At 41.1% G+C, this 22,444-nt stretch overlaps 1 long non-coding RNA gene across 1 annotated transcript in view; it reads right to left on the bottom strand.

The window, feature by feature from the left end:
• Positions 1–22,444, bottom strand: part of LOC121100763 — a 284,219-nt gene that overhangs the window by 108,044 nt on the left and 153,731 nt on the right. Inside the window, exon 3 of the long non-coding RNA XR_005832549.1 lies at positions 14,976–15,124. This is a non-coding gene — a long non-coding RNA (uncharacterized LOC121100763). The remainder of the gene's footprint in view (positions 1–14,975; positions 15,125–22,444) is intronic.

The following is a 22,444-nucleotide window of genomic DNA, read 5'->3' as shown; positions in this document are numbered from 1 at the left end:
TTTTTATGAAATTACTTTTCTGCCTAAGACAGTCACAGCTGAGGGAGTATATAGCCTCACACATGATGCATATGAAATATACATATGAAATTATAATATGAAATAGATGTACATATGAAATTCCCTGCTCCAGTGTAACAGATTTCTCTCAAATTCCCATAATCTTACAACTCAATAAAAGGGAAAAACACCATTACTACTATCCAACCCCACTATTTGACAGATGGGTTTCCTCTGCCAAGGGTTAAGCAGATCACCAAGGGTCAACCAACTCAGAGAGCAGAGTGAGGACGAGAATGATTTCTAGTTAAATCCCTTCCCACCCCACCATGCTGATAGCACCTTGATTATTGGATACGGCATCTCAGTTATAGATTGCTTTTGTATTGATTGGGCTTCGTTTTGTCTTAAGAAAAATCATTCTAGGTTTGTAGTTGATTGACTTATCTGTATTTGGTTATCTGTTAACTTATTAGTATTGAGATAGACAGGCCATGACGGGGACCTCGAAAAAAGGTAGTTAACTAAGAGAAAGGACTCAACAGAGTAAGGATAGGAGGAGTGAGGATACGGCAAAGAGTTTCTGCTAGAACACTCCCTGGTTTGGAAAATATACTTAATTAAAGTAACATCCTTTTGAGTGGTGCTGCTTAGTTGGTTTCACTGCTCTGGAGCCCAGAATGTGAATGGAACAAAGTTCACAGATACATATAACTACTGTAGTTAGACTATTTCCTCAACTCTGGACCATGTGAGGAAAACAGAAGGATTTGTTGAAAAGAAATGAACTCAGTACACAATGAGATCTACATGTACCATTAACTTAAACACAGTAATGCACGGCAAACAAAGTTTTTTCCATCACGGTCAAGTGTCAATTTCCGATTCCTTGATGCTTTGCAACAGCATATAGTTTAGCCTCTAGCTTGGATCAGTTTGAAACCTTTTCCTTCTTGAATTGTCCAGCGCTGTAGATGTTCATCTGTAAGTGAATGTGTTTTTGTCCCATGCGACCTTGGCTTTATGTCGCCTTCATATCAGGGCCAAAACTTTTTTGTGAAATGAACTGTTTCTTTCTACGCCCAGTAATTGCTGAAATTCTTTGCAAAATGCTGATATTCCAACAGGATTCCCCAGGAGATCTGCTTCTGTCCGACACACTTTGCAAAATGCCTGGCACTAATATACCATCTACTTTCTCCGAATGGCTTCACTGACCGGAGCATTTTGTGCTCTCACTAATCTACACCTTACATTTTTTTCATTTTTCATTTTCTGGCATGATAGGAAAATGGAAAGTCTTGCATACTAATCATTCTTTGACAAGTAGTCTACCTTTCTTGTTAGGATCCAAATTGAAATCAGATTCACCATTGTGCAGAAATGTTGACTTCACACACACACATACACACACACACACACACACACACACACACACACCAGTTCATATGTAGGATCAAGTGGCTTACAAAGCCAAAACAGGGAGCCTACCGGATTGCTACATCCTTTATCCCAAACACTCTTGAAACTCAATCTTTTCCCTAAGCAGAAGGTATTTAGTCCTATCTCCTTGATTATTAATCCAATTTTAATAACTTCTCCTCTTCCAAAAGGAAGCTGAATTGACAGCTGACTTCTAACATCCTTTAAAAGTACCGCAAATTATCTACAGGAAAGAGGATCCATTGCATGGGTTATCCAAACTATAAATAACCTAAAAATGACACATCCTGGGTTGTATAACGCATTACCTTTCTGAAACCAAATTACAGCATTAATTATATTTGGCAAATATTAACGTTTCTTTACACGCCCTAAACCCAAACATCTAATGAAGAGACTTGAGAATAAGCTAGAATCATGCTCTTCCCCAGAGAAAGCCAAACTTACCATTTAAACCACTAACAAGAACCTACAGAGCAGTTTACCCCCACAGGGCAGGTCAGCTTTAAGCCCGCACTGGTCTGTCCTCTAGATACAGGGGTCCGTCCCCTCCACCTCGACTTGGATGACCCTAGCTAGCCTTGCTGGAGGCATAGTCCCTGATACACAAGGGGCAGATAAACTGCTTTTAATGATATATTTGCGGCTCTCAAAGTGGATAATCAAGGTCTGGAAATGCTATTATTGTAACAGCTGCCACACTAACCCTCTCTGAGAAGTTCACTTTCTGTCTGCCTGGAGTCTAAGGGTCCAAATGTTTCAAGTCTGGAAGGTGGGAGTGGGGGGCGAAGGGAGGCAAAATGACGTTCACAGCAGGATTCCTGAAAACATCAAAACACTGTCTGTGCTTGCCTTTTGTGAAGTCAGCCCTTGAGCTATTTGTTCAGGTTTCCCTACCAACTTCATGATGAATGAGGTTTTCCAAGGGCTTTTCCACACAGCGCTGTTATTTCACTGGGGTTCGGTGAGTACTTTAAACAGATGAAGACAAAGAAAGCCAGCCATATAATTCAGTGTCTGATTGCTTTTCCACATGTCAGTGGTGAGAAGTACAACTCCGCCTTGAGCAGCTCTGAGTGGCTGCCTGATTGAATCCAGTAAAGGCTGATAAATTTTGGAATGCTCTTTCAGCACAAGAAAAATAGCATCTCGATGGGATACGGTACGGCAGTGCCTTGCGCCTTGCGAGAGAAACCTCGAAATCGGGGCTTTTCACCATGGGGCATGAAGAGCGAGAAGCAAAAGGGCATTTTTCCACCCCCTTCTCCCAGTCATGTCATCAACATCTGGAGGATGAGAGCTGACCCACATTTTTTTTTTAACTTCAAATGATTTTTTTTTGGAAGCAGAGTGCAATTATAGTACATAAGTGATGGGTTATTAATTTAGAAGCAAATTAATTTCAATAGTGAGTGTTTCCAGACACAAAATCTTAAAGGAGACAGGGAGGAATAAACAGAGAGTTTATTCTACTTCTATGACACATTTTCTACTGTCTGGGGAAAGAAAAGTGTTTTCTCCAACAACTTTCTTTCATCGTTCCTGGGATGGGGTGAGAAAAGAGACGGGTATTAAGATCCATATGCGTTATGCCGTTGAAGCCTAAGTAGCCTCTCTGTCTCTACAAATACGAAAGTCTGATCACACGGGAGCGAGTTGACCAAAAACAAGGAATAAAGAACAGGATCAAACCTTGGGGTAAAATTTAGGGCAAAGGGGAAGAAGGAAGCCCTGAGTTAAGCACTGAGTCTCCTCCATGACTCAGTTACAGAAACATCACCACTTGGCACCTCAAAACCTTCCCTGGAGGGTCATTTTTGCTCACATACTCTTTTGAAAGAGTTGGCGTAAAAGGCTTTCAGTAACACATCCATGCATAGAAGCCTTCCCTCGGACTCCGGGCACAGTATATTCCATACACCTAAATAACAACAGCTCCCGCAGTAAAATTACACATAATCAATAGTCTGTCCACTGATCCAAATGTCCCAGGGGCCCATTTCTGAAGATTTTATGGTATATCTATTCCAGGCGTGCGTACGGTGGAGCCTACTGATTCCCACACAGCTGTTTTTCTCCTGTTAGTGCATGCTTATTTTCAAGTGTTTTACTAGAACAGATGTTCTCAGAGCATGCTGAGTACACGTCTTTCCTCAACTTTTTTATTTACATACACAGCAGATTGCCATGTGGCTGTCCTTTTGATACTGTGGGGGGAGGGGTGCAGTCAGCCCACAATGTCAGTTTCCTTCAACAGTCTTCCGCAGAGGCACTTGTGACGAGCTCCCTCCCTCAATCACTGCTCGAAGAGGCCCGCTCAGTCTCTGTCCCTCTGTCACTTGCTCTTCCTCTGATCCTTTCTCCCATAACACTGTTTGAACTTGGTTTTTCCACACTGAGACTTTCTAAGCTGCAGCAAACTGAATACACCAATGTCCTATATAGAATGCAATTTTCTCTGTTGGGTTTATACCTGCTCCAGATAGCTGAATTTAGATAACAGCTTATTTCCTGAGAGTCAACATGTACTTCTGCTTGAACCCACTGCAAAGTCAATCCCATAGTGGTGCCACAGAAGCCTGTTACCATGGAAAATAATATTCTGCCACACATTCATCAAAAGAGGCTGCCAACCTTGTCGATTTTGCATCAGCAGAATGTACATAGCCCTAAATGGAAAAGTCTTCCCACCTAAAGGACGTGATTTCAGGTCTTTAAAGCAGGGACTACAGATGGATTTGTGCCTTCAAGAGGATGTTAAGTGATTCTCCAAAGTATCTTAGCAGGTTACTAAAGGTATTTTCCTGGCCCTCACTCCTTGCCACTTTATAAACTGCTTCTTTCAGGATTAACACAATTGTTCAAGGGACTTGAGAGTTTTTCTAAATGTAGACTCTTTGAGGAAGCTCATTGGAGGTGGGGAGAGAGTGATTACCCTTTTGAATTCCTCTCTGCCCTCCTCTTCACAGTCCTTAAATTCAGGACAGCTTTATTCTTCCCACAAATGCATCTTCAATTCAGAGCTTTAGGAATTGTCAAATGTCAAAATCAAATGGCCATTTCACGTCGAGCTGCCCTTCACAGCGAACCAGTCAGCTCACAGTCAATAGTTCAGTCAACATTAACAGAGTCCCAGTTATAATTTATGTTCTCTGCTACACGCTGGGCACCTTGGTGGGAGGAGACATGGCCAATTTCTGGTAGAGAAGGAACACATTACACACAATAAATAGACTGTTGAGCCACAAGAGCCTTGTGCGGAGGACAGCACCAAGGACACTAGGGAAATACTCATCCTCTCTCCACATGAACGAATGAACTCATTTTGAGGTAGAATTTCTATAGAAGGAACTTCCCTTTCCCCTTTCCATTCCATTGACTACTTCTGACTGAGGGCTAGCGTTGGTGAAAACAAATGTTAGCTATCAAAGCAGTGTGACAAGATGCTAAATGGGACTTTCCCTCCAATTGTGGCCTATCAGCTTAAGCATCGGATCTGAAGACACCAGATGAGGAGAAATTCCTCTTTCTAGGGAGAGATATTTGAGTATTCTCATAAGACTTATTAAAGGTGGCAGAACTTGCCTATCAGTGTCCATCTCCCACTTCCAGCCCACATGAAAGAAGGCTAGAGATTCATGAAGGAGTTTATTTTAAGGAAATTTATAGAAGTGAAGAAGGTGGTGGCATAATGCTCCCCTCTGCCTCCCATAGGTGCTAGGCCTGTGGGAAGGGAAGTGGCTTCTCCCCAGCAGACGGCTTCCTAATGAGAATATCAGAGGCCAGCCCTATGCCACCACTAAGGTTGAGTGAAACAATATTCTTCGCAGAAATTAACACAAATTCCTAGATTTGGGGGAAATTCAATAGGCAGCCTCATGCCTGTGGAAGCATAAATGTAAGAGGCCATCTAAGGCAAATGGCCATGACAGAAACAATCATTACCGTGCAAGAAAGGAGCACAGCATTTGTTCAGACTTGAATAGAAATAAATCTGGAATTTCTGTGGCCAGGCAACACCTTGGGGAGTAACAAGGCATGAAATGCCTGGAGGGGCCTCACTTAAGAAGACTGACTGCAGCCAAGTGCTCCCAGCAGGAAGCATCTACAGTATACTGTTGGGGTCTGGCATATCTGAGGAAGGGTCACCATGCTCACTAACCCGCATGAGGGAAGAGTAGAGGGTGGAGGAGGGGAGCAGGAGGCACTAATTAAGTCACTCTCTATGCAACAGAAGGAGATAGAAAAGTAGAAAACAACTCAAAACCTCTGTAGGGTCTGTGTTGGTCAGCGTGGGCCATAACAAAACACCATACCCTAGGTGGCTTAAATAACAGGAATTTATTTCTCACCCTTCTGGAGGCTAGGTAGTCCAAGATCAAGGTGCCAACCAGTTTGCTTGCTGGAAAAAGCTCTCTTCCTGGTTTGCAAATGACCATCTAGTCACAGTGTCCTCACATGGTGGGAAGAGAGAGGGAGCTCTCCGATGTCTCTTCCCACGAAGGCACGAATTCTCTCATATCAGGGCCCCATCCTTATGAATTCATTTAACTCTAATGACTTCTGCAAAGGCCCTAGCTCCAAATGCAGTCACACTAAGGGGTAGGCCTTCCACCTTTGAATTCTGGGAGGAAACAATTCTGTCCACAGCAGTTCCATTTAAAAACAAACAAACAAACAAACGGACTGAGGGAAGGTATCTGATGAAAACGAAATCATAGGCACTCTCTACCCACACACAAAATGTCTTAAAGATAAGAGGTGGGGACTAAAAAGTGTCTGATTTTCTGCTTAACTCTTCTCTGAGGAAAAGAAATGGTAAGTGATCTTTAAGTACAAAAACGTGCCAGAAGGGAAGTTCATTAGCAAAGCAAATCGCAATGAGGGAAAGAGGAAAGGGAAACAGGGAGCATGAGCCTATTGTGTTCATAAGAAACTATATAACTAATTGAATGCATATGGAGTCTATGGTTGATTTATGGTGGGAAATAAATTTAAATATAAATGCCATGTTAAAAACGATGTAGGATCTTAAACTTTAAAACTTTGAGTTTGTAGAATACATAAGTATGTAGAAAAGTTTAAAATAAAACTGACTTGAAGAAAGAGAAATTATAGAAAGGAAAATTTCAACTGTGCATTTACTGCATTTATAAGAACCTGATTTATAACCAAATTTTTGAGGAAAATTTGTTGGCTTGCTCGGAAGAATAAAAGAAAATGTAAATATGCTAGATAAATGTGTGGATTATTTATTATAAAGTCTAAAATAGTCTGTGTTTCTTAAAGGAAAAAGAAACTAGAGTGAGATATGAATTTAAAGTAATAAAGTTCAAGATGGTAGACTCTGCATATGCCTTTGCCTCTTCTCCTTTGAAACTCATTAAAATGGCAGTTAAAAAAGACACAAGGAAGTAAATTCATAAAAGTGCTGAGAACATATGGGACATCAATGGACCAGATATTTTTGCAGATTTCTGGATGACAGAGTAGGGAATAGAATGGTTCTATGTATACATGAAAGCAGAGGGAGCCATCACTCAAACCATGATCAGAAGGGAGGGCTGACGCAGGAAGTTAATCGTGGAATTCTCCAGAAAGAGCAAGTAAAAAGAGCAGGAGGACCAATTGCCAAAATTTTTAAATGGCATAAAATGGATAGAAAATACAGTTGAGACATCCTTCGGACTACAGAGCAGAAAGGATGAAGAAATTGAAAATGTGAGCAAAAAGATAAGAGACATATAAAATCAATCCAGGTTGGCCAGCGTCTGATTAACAGAAATCCTATAAAAACTACACAGAGGTACAAAGGAAAAGATTCCATTTTACCCTGATGAGTGGCCTGGGGGCATGTAATAGAATCCAGAAGAAAAGAAATGGAATCCTAGCACACTACATGTCTCAGCAGTAAAAAATAATTACATACTTATAGTAATATAAAAGATTGATTATTTTTAGCCTCAAAGGCAACAAACATAGTCAGAGAGCACAGAAAGTATGGTTGTAATTGCAGAACAGAATGTAAATGTTATCAACCTTGACAATATAAAAGCCAAAATTAAATTGAAGGAACGTGGGAAGAAAAAAGAAATGTAAAGAAGAAGCAGGAGAGAGGGTGAAGGGACTAACACTTTCATCCCAGAGCAAAATCAAGTCAATTGACTAAAGTAAAGGGAACAAGAGATAGGATTATTGCTGTATTTTCTAAAGTTATGAGAAGAACCAAAAGTAAAACTGAAAATACTACCAAAGTTACTACCAAAGTTAAGGGAAAGGGTGAGGGAGCCAAATCATCATCTCTCACAGCAGGGAGTAAGGGGAAATTGTCCAAGGTCATTAAATTAAGAAATTGGGGTTGACAGATTTTTTTCAGTAACTACCAGAATTTCTTTTTAATGGTTCAAAGAGATGCTGGAGGAAATGAGCCTGGGAATGTGAGGAAGAGGGCAAGAAGTTTTCCCTCCTCATCATAAGCTCGTCTGTATTTCTGATTTCTTACTCTGGGTCCGTATTACTGGGACAAAAACAAATACATAAGAACAAATTCACCAAAACTTAAAATTAAGCCAACGCCAGCCAACTGTCTCCTTTTTCCAAATGCTGAATGAAGTCAGGGCCATAGCCAGGAGTGGGAAGCAGATTTTAATCTTGCAGGAAACTGACTGAAGAGTAAAACAGCCGAAGTAAATAACTCAAAAGAAATGTATAGGAACTGAAACCAAAAAAAACATCTTTTATCCTGCCTCCTTTCTCTCTCTCTCTCTCTCACACACACACCCCACAAAATTTGCACATATGAACGTACCCCTGTATCTGGTGAGACACGCAACACAACTGTAAGGACTACTTCTTCATAGATTCAAATAATAAATCCTTGGATCAAAATTGACTCATTCCAAAAATAAATTGTGTGTTCAAAGACACAAAATGTGGAACAACTGGTAAACATCTTTTTACCAGCTTTCCCAAATAAAATTATCAGAATAGGCAAATACTCCAGCCAGGCTACTACACCCGTGACACCTGATTCAACCAAAGCATGGGTTAGCAACCTTTTTCTATAAAGGGCTGGAGAGTAAGTATTTTCGGCTCTGTGGACCATACTCAACACTGCCATTGTAGCATGAAAGCTACTGGAAACAATATGCAAATGAACGGGCATGGGTGTGGTCCAATAAAACTCACCTACAAAACAGGCTGTGGGCAGTGTTTGGCCCACGGGATGTAGTTTGCCCACCCCTGAACTAAAGGATCAAGGACATTAAGGCAATTTCCAATTATTAAAAGGAAAGCACGTACTCCATAACCTAAATCACTTCTGGCTATTTTTCCAATAACAAACAATATCCCATCAGTTAGTGCTCTGTGTAATTTCTGATGTTCAAATGCCTTTTGAATAAGCCCTGGTCAAAAAAGAGCTAAAGTATACCATTGCATTCCCCTTTCCTTTCCATCAGTCACACAACAATAAAAGAAAAACAATGATCAAGTCAGCTGCCCCTGGTTAAGGGCCCCTTCTAGACAGCTAACATATTCCATCTCCTATTTCTCCACCAAAATGAGAAGCCCAAAGGCTTCAACTTTTGTTACATGTGAAAATATTGTTAAAGGAAAACTGTGGCACTCTCTCAACATCAGTCGACAATGACATCTAGCTTTAGACAGCTCACAAGGGATGATCAGGGCTTCAAACAGCTGACATTGGGTAAACATAGAGATGAGTACCTGACCAGGACAGAGATGGCTCGCTGACAACTATAACCTTAATCACAATCAAATCACATTTGTGAAGCAACCTGGTGTTCCGGGGGCCTAACTGAATACTAAGTTTGTTTGTTTGTTCAATGAATTGGCACTGTGGATAAAAGCAATATTCAAATATCAAATCAGCTTCCACACGAAAATCCTGATTATATTTGTGATGGTTGTGAACGAAATAGGGTCCTAAACACAGTTTCAGATAGCACTGAAGATATGACCAAAAAGGATGAAAAATCACAAGTGACAAGGGAAAGCACATTTGCTATGTGAGGGGAAAAAAAGAAAAAAAAGAGTAACAAGGGATATCAGGCTATCTTCCAACCACACACAAAGGAATCCTCAAAACTGACTTGGGCAGCTCCTATCGGATACTACATGATTATAATTACAATGCCCAAGTGCAAAGGGGAAAGACACCCAAACCTTACAAATCACAGGGTATCCAAGCTTGAAGGAGACTGAAAACAATAACTCTTGGCACATGTACGAAAGATTTAATTCTAACTAAAAATGAATGTTGTACTACAGTAGAAGACAGGTTTCGGGAAAGTGTATTTTGTTTTGTGTTTTGTTTGGTTTTGTTTTGTTAGCTTTAGAGAAAAATAAGTTCATGAACATACTCAGGGAATGCACACCTGGGTACATACTGTCATGTACACGAACAAAGCTAGGGAGGCTATTTGAGATTCAGTAAGAAGATTTTTAAAATGATCAATTCTCTCTGCAACCATTCCAAATCCTTCATAGACAAAGGATATTTCCCAATGCTAACCAGAAGAAAAATTCATGATCCACACACAAAGCTTATTTGTTCAAATCCTGCCACAACCTTCACAGATACTTTTTAATCAACATGCAAATGAGGCATGCTTCCCTGCAAAATTACTGGTTCCTTATTTAATTTTAGCATCAAAATAATAATTGGCACCTAAAGACTCTTCCTTAGCCCAAAAGCTTTCAACATTTGAAAACTGTACGAGCACTAGTAAGCTCATTATAAGAAATAGGAGAGACCACCATTATAAAAAAAGGCTTCTTTTTTCTAGGAAAAAAAATGCAAAGTAAAAGTAGGTCTAAAGGAACACCTAGTCCCCTCTCTTGTCAGCCCTGCCTTTCCTCACTGTGTTCAGATACACACACTGTCCTATGAAATGACCCACATTCTTGATATTTCTTGTTCCATATTTTGTAATCAAAACTGCCCATTATCCAAGTGGGGGTGACCAGCTAAAGATCTGAGAAAGTCTTTCAACCAAAGCTATCACTGACTGGAAAGGAGAGTGTTAGCCCTTCCCAAATAACAAATGCATTTAACAAGAACCCTCCACGCTGTGGGATAGTGGCATTCTGCGGGTTCCTGTGACTGACTCAATGGGACAAAGAGCTCAGGGCCAAGGGGCCTTAAGCATCCACGGAGTCACACCATCTATTCTGTTTTCGAGCTGACCAGCACACAGACCAGCAATGTCCATTTAAATGGACTAATCAATGTGGACTCTATTTGGTGACTTGGAAGTTCATGATAAAAGGCTAGAGAAGAGAGTTCTGTATGATAGAGAGAGAGGTGAAGTAGATAAACTCAATCCGCAGACAGAGTCGTTGAGATCATTGGTGAACTGGCATCTTCAAGCAAGACACAGCTTATATACGGTGTCGGTTTGAAGTTCATTTTTAAATCTCCATGAGCCTAGATGCTTGTATTTTGTAAAACATATTAAATAAATGTTTACCTGGGTAGCACAGTCAGTTAAGCTCTTGACTCTTGGTTTCAGCTCAGGTCATGATCTCAGGGCTGTGAGATCGAGCCCCAAGTCAGGCTGGCTCTGCTCTCTGTGTGAAGTCTACTTCAGATTCTCTCTCTCCCTCTCTCTGTGCCTCTCCCCCCATGTGCTCCCTTTCTCTCTCTAAAATCAATAAATGAATCTTTATTTTTAAAAAGTTAATATGTTCAAGTTATATATGTGAGATAAATAGACTGGTGATGGATAGATGATGGATACATTTCATACACTCATATATTTATCCCATTATATTATAGAGAAGAGAACAGAATTAGTATTTCTCAAAAAGGATCCAAGAACCACATGTATCTGAATCACTGGCTATTTCTTTTAAAACACATATTCCTAGGCCCCACCATAATATTTCTGATACAGAATGTCTGGGCAAGCCAAAAGAGCTGCACTTTTAGTAGATTCCCTAAATGATTTTAACGATGGTATTTCCAGGGAATACTATGTTATATTGCTTCCGGGTCCTATTTTGTTTATTGATGCCCAACATCATGGTAACATGCAAAATGTCTTCAGAAATAAGGTAAGAGTTTCAAAACCAACAATCTGAAAACAGCAGTCATCTTCTCCTAAGGCCACTAGGACACTTGTCTTGGTGACAATGACACCACAAGAAACAAATGAAAACATCCAGTCCTCTTGATTGCCTAGGCTGGAATCTGGTATACGGTCACTTCTCCCTCATTTTAGTGGTTAAAGCAGCCACAGGGCCAAACCCAAAGTCACACACAGAGCACGATCTATTTTATAAGGATGGATACCTGACGACACGTGTCAAATATGATCAAGTAAGTGTTGACAGACTAGGCAGAAATGGGGTGGGGCTATGAGATGAAGGGTAATTAAGCGAGTGATTAAAACAAGAAGGAGCCTAATAAATCCCAATGAAAATAATGTTCAAGAAATCAATATTGAATATTGAAGAAATCAATATTCAATCAAGTAACTCCATGTTCTGCGAATAAATTTTGTACACACTCCCCAAAGAAGGGAAAAAAGAAAAAGAAAATAAACATCTTCAGGCTGTCGCAGTAACTTACTCAGGTGATTTACTTCTCTAGGTCAAGTTACTTACCTACTAATGACACCTGAGCTTAGGCTAGAAACCATTTGTCTCCCAGCTCTGCCCTGTGGATTCTCCTCCCTACAACAACATCCACCAGTCCTACAATAACACTGAAATTATTATAGTCTATTTTTAAAACAAGTTAATTTTTATTTAACAAGATATTAAGTGAGTGCTTAAAATATTTCCCACCTTTGAGTCTGATTTGATGAGCCTTTGAGAAACTTTTGATGGGAACTTAAATAGGCCAGATAAACCAACTATGTAAAAGAACACATCATTCATATTTCGTGTATTTCACCAACTATCCTCTTCTTTTGGCCTGTGTACTAGGCTCTGCAAAGGATGTGAGTCAGGGGAAGGGGTCACATGGTAAGGACCCAGAAAGAGATACAAAGTATAAAGGATTTCAAAGAAAGGAAAGATCACCTTAAAGAAATCAGGAAAGCTTTCATAGAGTAAACGGCACAGATGAGCCTTGAAAGATAAGTAAAACTTCAACTGGTTCAGATCCAGAAAATAAAAAAGGGCAAAAATCCAGGCGGTAAGAACAACATGAGCAAAGATATACAAGTAGAAGGTAGAAGTAAATTTTGCACATCACAGCATAGAGGTTGGAACAATATATCAAACATCCCACACGAGTTAAACCACAGCATCAGGGGCTGGAAATAGAAAAATTAATAGGACCTGAGTCCCCCTCTTGAAGAACTCACAGTATGGAGAGAAGCATGTTGGGTTCTTGATGGATGAGCTCAGAGGATAACCAGCAATGTGACAGCAGAGCCATGAAGCAAGGCTGCACATTGGAAGGAGAAGGAAAAGCCAAGGTGAGAAGGTTACACAGGAAGGACCTGGGGAAAAACACTTGCAGCTTTCATTTACATCGCATTCAAAGATCAAGTACTCCTCATAAAGTTAAAACTACACCAAGATACTAATTCATACCAGTCAGACTGACAGAAAACCCTATGCTTGGCAGTTCAGAGTACTGTTTGCAAGGCTCTAAGGAAATCAGTGCCCTCATATTTTGCTGGAGGAAATGCAAAAATGGTACAACCCCTCTGCGGCAGGGTGGGGAGGAGCGGGATTTGGCAACATCTAAAATACTCGGTGCTCCATCCCACGACCCTGAGATCATAACAGGAGCCTAAATCAAGAGTGAGACACTTAACCAACTGAGCCACCCGGGCGCCCCTAGAAAACCTTAAATTACGTATGTGGTTTGCATTCTACTCCACTCGGCAGTGCTCCTGTAGATCTAATTACCACTTGGTAAAAAATTTGGAGGAGAGAAGGAAGGACATATTGAAAACACCCAAGGATACAATTAGCCAGGTTCAGGATGAGTAAAATTCTGACAAATGATTCCTATTCCAAAAAAGATGGCACGAACAGGGGAACTGAATTCAGACTGATTCCTGAATAATTCTAAGGAATTATCATTAATGCTTAGATGTGCTAATGCCATCGGGGTTTTGTTTTGTTTTTTTTTTTTAGTTTTTTATACGTTAGAGATACACACTGAATTATTGATAATTCAAATAATATGCAGTCTGAGATTTGCTTTAATCCCCTTAAAAATAAAGTATGGGGAGATAGGAAAATCAAAGCAGCAATGTGTTGACCATTATTGAAACTGGCTGATAGGTAAACAGGGATTCGTTATGCCATTTTTGCTTCTCCTGTAGATATTTGAAATGTTTCACAGTTGAAAAGTTTTTTTAAAAAAGGAATTACTGAAATATAACAGTATCATCTGGAGAGTGCCATGTCTTTGATGCTACCAGAAGGGAAAACTGAACATCAGCTTCCAGGACTGCAGAAAGATCCAGAAAGAGAGCACTCATAAAACCACTGGGCTTATCCATTTCTAGGACAATTGCAGTCTGACAAAAAGTGATAGAAAAGCCAGATTGCAAAAGCCTGGAAGAAGTGGTCAGGGGATGAAATGGCAAAAATATACAGAGACAATTCTTATAAGGTTTTGCAGCCATTATCAAGAAGAGAAATCTGTTGTAGAATACAACCAAGGGTCATGATGATTAATAATTAAATACCACAGTATCGCTGAGTCAATCGCATGTTTCTGAAAGTCACTAAGTCTTCAAATGTATTATAATATGGAAATGGCACTAGGTTAGGAATCAGAATATCTAGATTCTAATTGCAAACATTAACTGTAAGAGCATAGCCATCAGTGAAAAAAAAAAAAGTAGTAGTTTTGAAGACGTAAAACTATAGGAATGTGGTTTGGGATCATCCTTCCCTCAAGGTACCTAAGAAGTAGAGAGGATGTGAGCCATAAAAAAAAGCCAGAGAGGAAAATTCAATGTCTTGTTCAGCCCATGGGCTCAGGACACAACCATCATCTCTGCTTTGTACATGAGCAGAGAGTTGGAGGGATCCCTCAAACCAGAAGCAGAAACAAGGAACCAGGCCCAGACTGGAGTGTGAGTGAGTCTGCCTCTGGTTACTGCAAAGGAAGTCATTTATTACCACCGGGCTGTGGGGAAAGTTGGCGCTGACTTGGTCCACATGTCCCCTACCGTGAACTATCTCCAGATGTTAGCTAGAAATGCTACGCATCATCAAAAAGTTAAACAAGTCTAAAACATCTCGTGAATAAGCTCGAGGCAAGTTTGAGGGAAAAGGCCAAGTGTGAGGACAGGAATTCCTGGGGTCCACAGCTCTAACCTGTTAGCTCCCTCATCTGACTCCAAATAAATACCTTGTAACCAAAAGTATATCGTCATTTCATTTATTCTACAAACATCTCTTGAGGCCCTAATAGGCGTGAGACTCCACTCTGGATGTTAGAGACAGAAAAGTAAATGTTCTTCACCGTAATAGCACTGACACTCAGGACAGTATCCATACAGTTTTGAATGCAAGGGAGTTTTACTTACAGGTGAGGAGGACTGGGAGAAGAATCATGATGAGCCAACATGAAAATACCTTCCTGACTCAGAAGGAGCTGATCTGTTCACCCACACCTCAGGAGAAGACCAGGAAGCAGGTTCTAGCAGAAAGCAATTACAAACAAAGCAGCCGCAACCTGTAAAGGAATACAGAGAAAAATGATTAATTTCATAGAAAACGGAGAGAATTGGTGGGGGAGGGGGGACGCACACAGAGAAATACAAAGGAAAATAACTGCACAAAAGATAATGTCCTTTATCAACACTTCCCATTTTGAGTAGATAACGACTTCCACTGGTCCTGGCAAGAGACTCTGCATAGGATTTCAAATGTGGAAGTAGTTAAAACACACATCTACTTCAGGCTAGAAGGAGCATTGCCAAATTTCATCTGCAACTAGGCAGAGCAGAGTGTGGATCAGAAAATTACAAATGTGCTCAGGGCTAGGCTCTTATAAGTTCTAGGATACTTTCCCTTGGCTTTTTTTCAGAAAATACACTACACTTTATCTTGAATGCTACCATTTTATCTTGATTAGGCTGGACAAGTATGTTCTCACCTTGGTCAAAATCACAAAAGGAACATAGGATGGGGGGGTCCTAGCTCTTCTCCAAAGTAAGGTCCTGGAACTGGACTAGCTCAGAAACTGGCAAGAGGGATGTATTTTTTGAGGCAGAAGACTGACATCAAAGATGGATAAAATTGGATTCTGCTTCCAAAGTAGGCAATTTCCTTAAAAATTCACCCTATGATCAACTTGAGTAAGAAGCTCCTTGCTCAACTGCTGCTTGATCTCCACTCCACAGAATAACCCCATCACTTACTCTTGCATCCTTCACTAGGTACTCCACCAGGTTCCACCTTCCTTGACCGGATTGGTTTGATCGGCAATTCCCCTACCTGACAGAAGAGGGCAATGTGGAGCTTTTGGCTTGCACAGGTTCAGCCCCTGTTAAACTCAGTGTTACCAATTCTGAGTAGAAACACACAAATGTGCGCTCTCTCATCCACAAGTACAAAATCAGAAAAAAAAGTTTGGCATATAAAGAAGACAAAGATGGGGAGCACTCATGTCAAAAAGAAAGAAGAAAAAAAACAATGCTGAAAAGGGTTATAAATCGGGGGGTAGGAGTAACGACCAGACCCACACAGAGAGTATTGTCTCAGTTAATCACATGTTCATGTGTTTCCTTCTTGAACTCGCTATGACAATGTCATTTGTCCATCTTTTGTTTATTTCACTTCATGAGCTCCTTGTCAGTTAATTAATGCTTTTAAATGAAACATGAAATTTCTTTATCAATTCATTTGAAAATATATTCTGACTTGTTAATCTTTCTCTTCTTTAACCAGAAGATTTCTATAGCTTACATTACAAGAAATGACAAGGGCAATTATCATTAAAAACTGAGCAGAACAAAGCTATGGTAATGAGGAGTGCTACAATTCATTCACCAAGACGCTAGGTGATAAAAGGATAAAATGAACCTACCTCTGTCTTTCTGATAACAAAGCAATTACAACTTGTAAAGTAATACAGAGAAAATAATAATTTAATAGAAAACTGAAAGAATGGTAGGCACAGAGAAATACAAAGGAAAACAACGCTGCACAAAAGATAATTCATTTTATCAAAACTTTCCATTATGAGTCGAAAAAGACTTGCCAAAAATGTCAGGATGCATGGCAATATTTTTCCCAGGAAAAATAATTTTCTCTTATTAGTATTCAGAAGGTTGCTAGCAGAGTGATACAATGAAAAAAGTTCAATCTGTCTTTGAAAGTAGTAAGCAATAAAGCACAAGGAGAGGTAAAGCAAGGCTAGTATAATACACACACATGCAGATACACATACACACAGAGACATACACTGATTTGTACACACATATACACACACACACACACACACATAACACCAACAAACATACTAAGGCTTAGGTTAGCATTCTAAGAATCACAGACCAGAGACCCCAGGATTAACAATCTGGGCAAACAAATGACATTTGGACAAAGCGAGAGACGGCAGCCCTTATGACCTTCCAAGATGCGTGGGAGTCCTCAGATACCCTCTGGTATATAGTTCTCTGGTATCAGCAGACCCAGCGCGGGGCCAGACATGACCAGTCGACAGAGCGCGCATCAGTGGACCAGTGCCAGTTAAGGCCTGCTGCTTGAAAAGTGTTAATCAAGGAACTTCAGCATCAAACTGACAACGAAGGCACCCAAGCTTCTGTTTGTAGCCCTGAAACTCACACCCGGAGTCTTCAATCACCCCCATTGTTTCGTCTCTAAATTGGGAATGGCACTGCTTACCTGTCAGGGAGGCCATGCAGACCGGGTAATGATTACAAAGTACTCTGGAGCTCAGTATTAAATGTTACAACATACAACACAAGCTGGAATCTGGCCTACCCAGCTGACACGGGCTGCGTCCCGCTCCTGTCACAAATCATGTCACTCTCCCAGGTGTTCCTGATTGCCAGAGAAGAAGCCTGCAAATCAGGCTTTCCTTCCCACATTTAGGGTAAGTTGTGTCTTCCCACAATAGCTGTGATGAGGTGCTAAAGCGGATACAAAGAACGTACATCCTTTATGAGTGAAGAACAAAAGCAGAAGTGTTTTTCTGTTTCCTACATACAGACTGCATTTCTCTCTCTCATTCTCATTCTCCCCCCTCTCCACTCCCTTTCCCATGCTCCCTTTCTCATTCCTGCTTTTTCATGCTTTTCCACACATACACATATTCTTAATGGTAGCTTCTCAATTTACTATGAAATAAAGTTCAAGTCCCATTTATGCATAGCATAACATGTCAGCCCTTCCCAAAGCCCCCGTAGTCCTGGAACGGCCCATCACCATGACAACCTGTAAACCTCCACATGATGAACATGTGGTAATTCAGTGCGGTCCCTCATCAGATCCTTGAATCCCCTCTGTGACATGCTTACATGCCTCCAGTGATGGCGAACTCACTCTACTTGCGCCCCCATTCCACAGACAAAATGCTTATTTGACAGTTGTTTTGTATGTTGGTCTAAAACCTGGTTCTCGATCGTTTTCGTCCTTGTTTTAGTTCTGCACTTTGGCGTCATGCAAATATCGAATCCCTTTCCACTTTATATATCTAAGAGCAATCACCCGTCCTGTCAAAACTCTACAAAGCCTTGCTCGGAATTCTTCAAAGCTTTGCCATTACCAGCATACAGCTTACTTGATCTTCGCAAAGGAGAGCCCTTTTTTGACAGCCACAGGGTCATTTCTTTTTTTTAAGATTTATTTATTGATTTAAGAGAAAGAAAGAGGAAGCTGGGCAAGGGGCAGAGGCAGAGGGAGAGAGAAAATCCCCACGCAGGCTAACCTGCTGAGTGCAGATCCCAACGCGGGGATCAATCCTAGGACCCCTGAGATCATGACCTGAGCTGAAACCCAGAGTCAGCCGCTCAAGCAACTGAGAGTCCCAGGATCATTTTTAAAGGAATCAGGATCTTACTTCAATATTAAGGGCTTTAGCCATGTGTGCTTCTTTCTGGGGGCACGGCCAGATGACTGAGGAGAACAGAAGTGGGCCAGAGTTTCCAGGGGTGTCAAAGACAGCCAGAGATGCGACCTTGCGCCCCACACAGCTGGCCAGCAAGTTTGCTTGGCTTGAGAAGAGAGCCTGCGCTGTGGGAATACAGGTGCAGGTTGTGGGCAGGAGGGTGATAGACATCAAGGAGAATACAAAGCTCTAGAATGGTATATTTGAAATTGGGGACATGAGCAATAAAAGTTGCAAATGTCTGCTGTATTTGGTTGTCACTAATTTTCTAAGGTTTGGGGATACTATAAAAGTCATTATTTCACCAAATATTTGAGGAGTGTTTGTTAAGCACATACTGCACGGGCACTTTTCTGGGCACTGGGAACTCCGTGGTGAAAAAGATAGACCTTTATAGTCCTTGCCTTCATGGAATTTACATTCTAGCAAAGGACACAAACAACATACAGGTAAATATACACAGATTACTGTAGAGTGCTCTCTAGAAAAAGAAAGCCATTTCTTTTTAGCTTCTTTTATCTTTATGCTTCTTTTCCTTAAAATGAGCATAACAGTCCTTAAAACATAATGCTATTAGAAGAATTAAATTAGATAACATAACTAGCACCTGGCACAAAGTAGTTGCTCAACTAATAACTAAGGTTATTAGGTGACTTTTGCCATGCACTTTTCCCCCTGCCCCACACAGGGTTTGTCCCCAGCAATCTATGGGGAGAAAGAAGTTGGGGAGCTACACGTTACCAGCTCCCCAGTTCTGTCTATTCTGTAGCCAGATGAGTCTTATGCCAAGTAACCCACACCAAGAGACAGGCTGCTAACGGTCGTGTCTCCAGAGAAGAATACTATGGGTATTAATGCTTCCTCCTGCCCTGCCTCCGCTCTTCAGTCTGACTTTACCTTGGGAAACTATCCTTCCTCACACTCAGCCCATGTGATACCAGTGAAGCAAGTCTGATCCAAGAGCCAAATCTCCCACTCTCCATGATTGTTTAGGGGTAAGCCCAGTGACCAGGCGTGGCCCCCCAGATAAAACCCTGGAACCTGCTGTCCAACTATCAGAAAGTGATACATTTTTTCCACTGAACTTAGAATAGGATGAATGTGAACCTGGATCTCTGAGGGACCCTTTGTTCAGACAACACCGTGGGAAGAAGAGTCAAAAGAGGGCCGGAGACTGGGTCTGGTAAGAGATCTGGGGCACCTAAAGTCACACTTGAAGCCAATGAATGTATGAATCGGTAAATTCCCTTTTTATTTAAGTTAGTTTGAATTTCAGTTGGAGCTTCTGGCAGTTAAGGCTGAAAAAGTGCTTCTTCCCTGTTTAGCTATAAGCTTATCAAATTTTCCTACAGTAAACATGGCCCCGGACTTGAATGGAAGAAAGGTTAAGTGGTTCTTCAAGGACTTTCAGCGACTGTTCCAAAGCCATAAGAAATTCAGTGTCGGGTGGCTAGGGGAGCAGGGAGATATGAGGTGCTGGCTTCTGGTCAGCTACCTTGCCCTCTCAATACCAACCAGGGCAGACCTCCTGGGCTGGGCTTTTCCATTCAACGCAGACACCGTCCAAGTATTCCACGTGCACCGTCCTCATTCTCTCCCTCCTCCTTTTGCTTCTGTTCTTCCCACAATCATTCATCCATATCCCAAAGCCAACACCGGGAATATCTACCCCATTCTCGCTCCTCCTTTCCCAGAACCCTCCATGACTCTCTGTGCTAGGGTCCTCCTCTCCTTTCTTCTGTCCTGCAAGTCTACAACCTCCAGCTTCAAATATCAGTGGCTTTTTGTGCTTTCTTGGGTTAGTGAAACTCTAAGGAAAGTAAAGTCTATCTAGCCCAATATCCACTAAGGAGAGAAGCTACAGCTCCTTTCCCCAGAGAATCTAAAATCTGAAAACGTTCTGACTCTGAAACTGAAATTATCTTAAAAGCATAAGCCTGCCTTTTTCCATTAGAAATTCCTATTACTACTATAGGCACCTAGGTGGCTCAGTTGGTTAAGCATCAGACTCCTGATCTCAGCTCAGGTTCTTGATCTCAGGGTCACAAGTTCAAGCTGCATGTTGGGCTCCACACTGGATATAGAGGGAAGGAAGGAAGGAAGGAAGGAAGGAAGGAAGGAAGGAAGGAAGGAAGGAAGGAAAGAAGGAAGGAAGGAAGGAAGGAAGGAAGGACTATTACTCCTATAAACGTAAGTTCTGCATTCTTTGAAAAGTAACACTTTACAGTCTTATTGTCTTCCTCTTGACCATTCCCTAACTTTCATCATTGAGCATTCTCCAAGCCAAATTGCTCTTCTCTGACTCTTATGAGGGACAAGGCACGTGTTTCAGATCACCTCTTCATGTTACCATTATTAATTTCTCTTTTGTAGTGTAGAAATAGTTCACCAGACTTTTCTCTGGACTAAGGGAAGTACTCTTCAAATGGCCTAGGGGCCTCTGTTCTGCTACGATGCTCACCCGGCAACCCCTTGCCCCTCCTTCAGATTTCCTGGTTTCTGGGGTGCCCAGAAATGATACATTCTGGTCTCTGGAAAGGAATATCCATCCCTGTCAATTAATAAGCTGACATTCTGATTTACACACTGCATGAGTTTGGGCAGTGTGAGTTAGAGTCTTGAAAACTATCAGCTTCTGGATATCTTGTTGGATGAAGTTTCTAGATCAACAAAGTTGGAATCAATGTTTGGATGTGATAACTCATATAACTTCCCCCGTTATATAATCCAGCCGGCAGCTCTAGAGGTATCTGTATATTTCAGTTCTCTCTAACTAGAACACGTAGTTTTGGGGACCTGCTATTGGGAGATGGAGGGAAGAATCATGGAAAGTGAATGACTAAACACCAATATAAACACAAATGTCTTATACCTCTCTGTTGGGAGGCTCAGGTAAGCTTTCCCTGAAGATCCCTTTTCACAAGGAACCTTAGACCTCAGGGAGCCCTGATGTTCAAGAAAGGTGTACATCTGACATTCATTTCCTTTTTCCTACAGCACCCGTTCTTAAAAAACTCCCACTTGTCTTGCTTCAGTCCTATTTAAGCTCCTACCCTTGGTTTGCCTTTCTTTCATTTTTCCACTTGGATTTAAGGATAGTTGCTCTGGTTCTTAGATATAAATGTACTCAGATACAATCCAACAGCTATTTAATATGAGATACCTAAGAAACCAACATCTTGACCTCATCATGGGGAAAGGCATTCCTGCACACCCAGTGGGAAGTATGCATTCACTGGTAACAAGAAGTAGGCTGGACCGAGAAACCATTCAGTAATGAGGTAAAATTAGAAGAACAGGATAAGCAAAGATAGGAATTTAGGCATGTACATAGGGTATATGGGCAGCGGGAGACCAGTGTACTAGTGAGACTTCCCAACTCGTTCAGATGGCTCATTTTTTAATAAGTGGAGATTGTGTTGGAGTACCAAGACAAAATGAGGTCACAGAAGCTAAGAAAGGTAGATTGAAATGTATACTCCACCAACACAGGCAATAGGAACCAACCGTGAGTTCTTCAGAAAAGAATCAACAAATTGCAGCTAGAAATAGGAATTGGGCAACAATAAACAGGAAACGTTTGGAAAGAATGGGCCTAAAGTAGAAAAGATACTCTGAGATCTGTTGCAGTAATCCAGATCCTGGTGTGATTTTTTTAAATATTAAAAATAAGTAAGTGTACAATGTTCAACTATCTATAAGAAGAAATCGAAGGTCATTCTGATGATTTAAACCTAAAACACTAGATGAATGTCCAGTACCACACATCTTGCCCACCACCAGTAAACATCACCAAAGAGGGGATCGTAGAGGTTTGCCAGCATGCAAAACTCAGAGATGAATGCAACTTCTCATGTTAATTCTTTACGGCATTCGTGTCCAGGCAAGAATCAATGAAGATATCGCAGAATCTCTATT

This window comes from Ursus maritimus, unplaced genomic scaffold, assembly GCF_017311325.1.
Source record: "Ursus maritimus isolate PB19 unplaced genomic scaffold, ASM1731132v1 scaffold_5, whole genome shotgun sequence".
In the NCBI taxonomy this organism is placed as follows: Eukaryota; Metazoa; Chordata; class Mammalia; order Carnivora; family Ursidae; genus Ursus; species Ursus maritimus.
The sequence above is the reverse complement of the archived record's forward strand: the minus strand, read 5'-3'. Positions and strand labels throughout refer to the sequence as shown.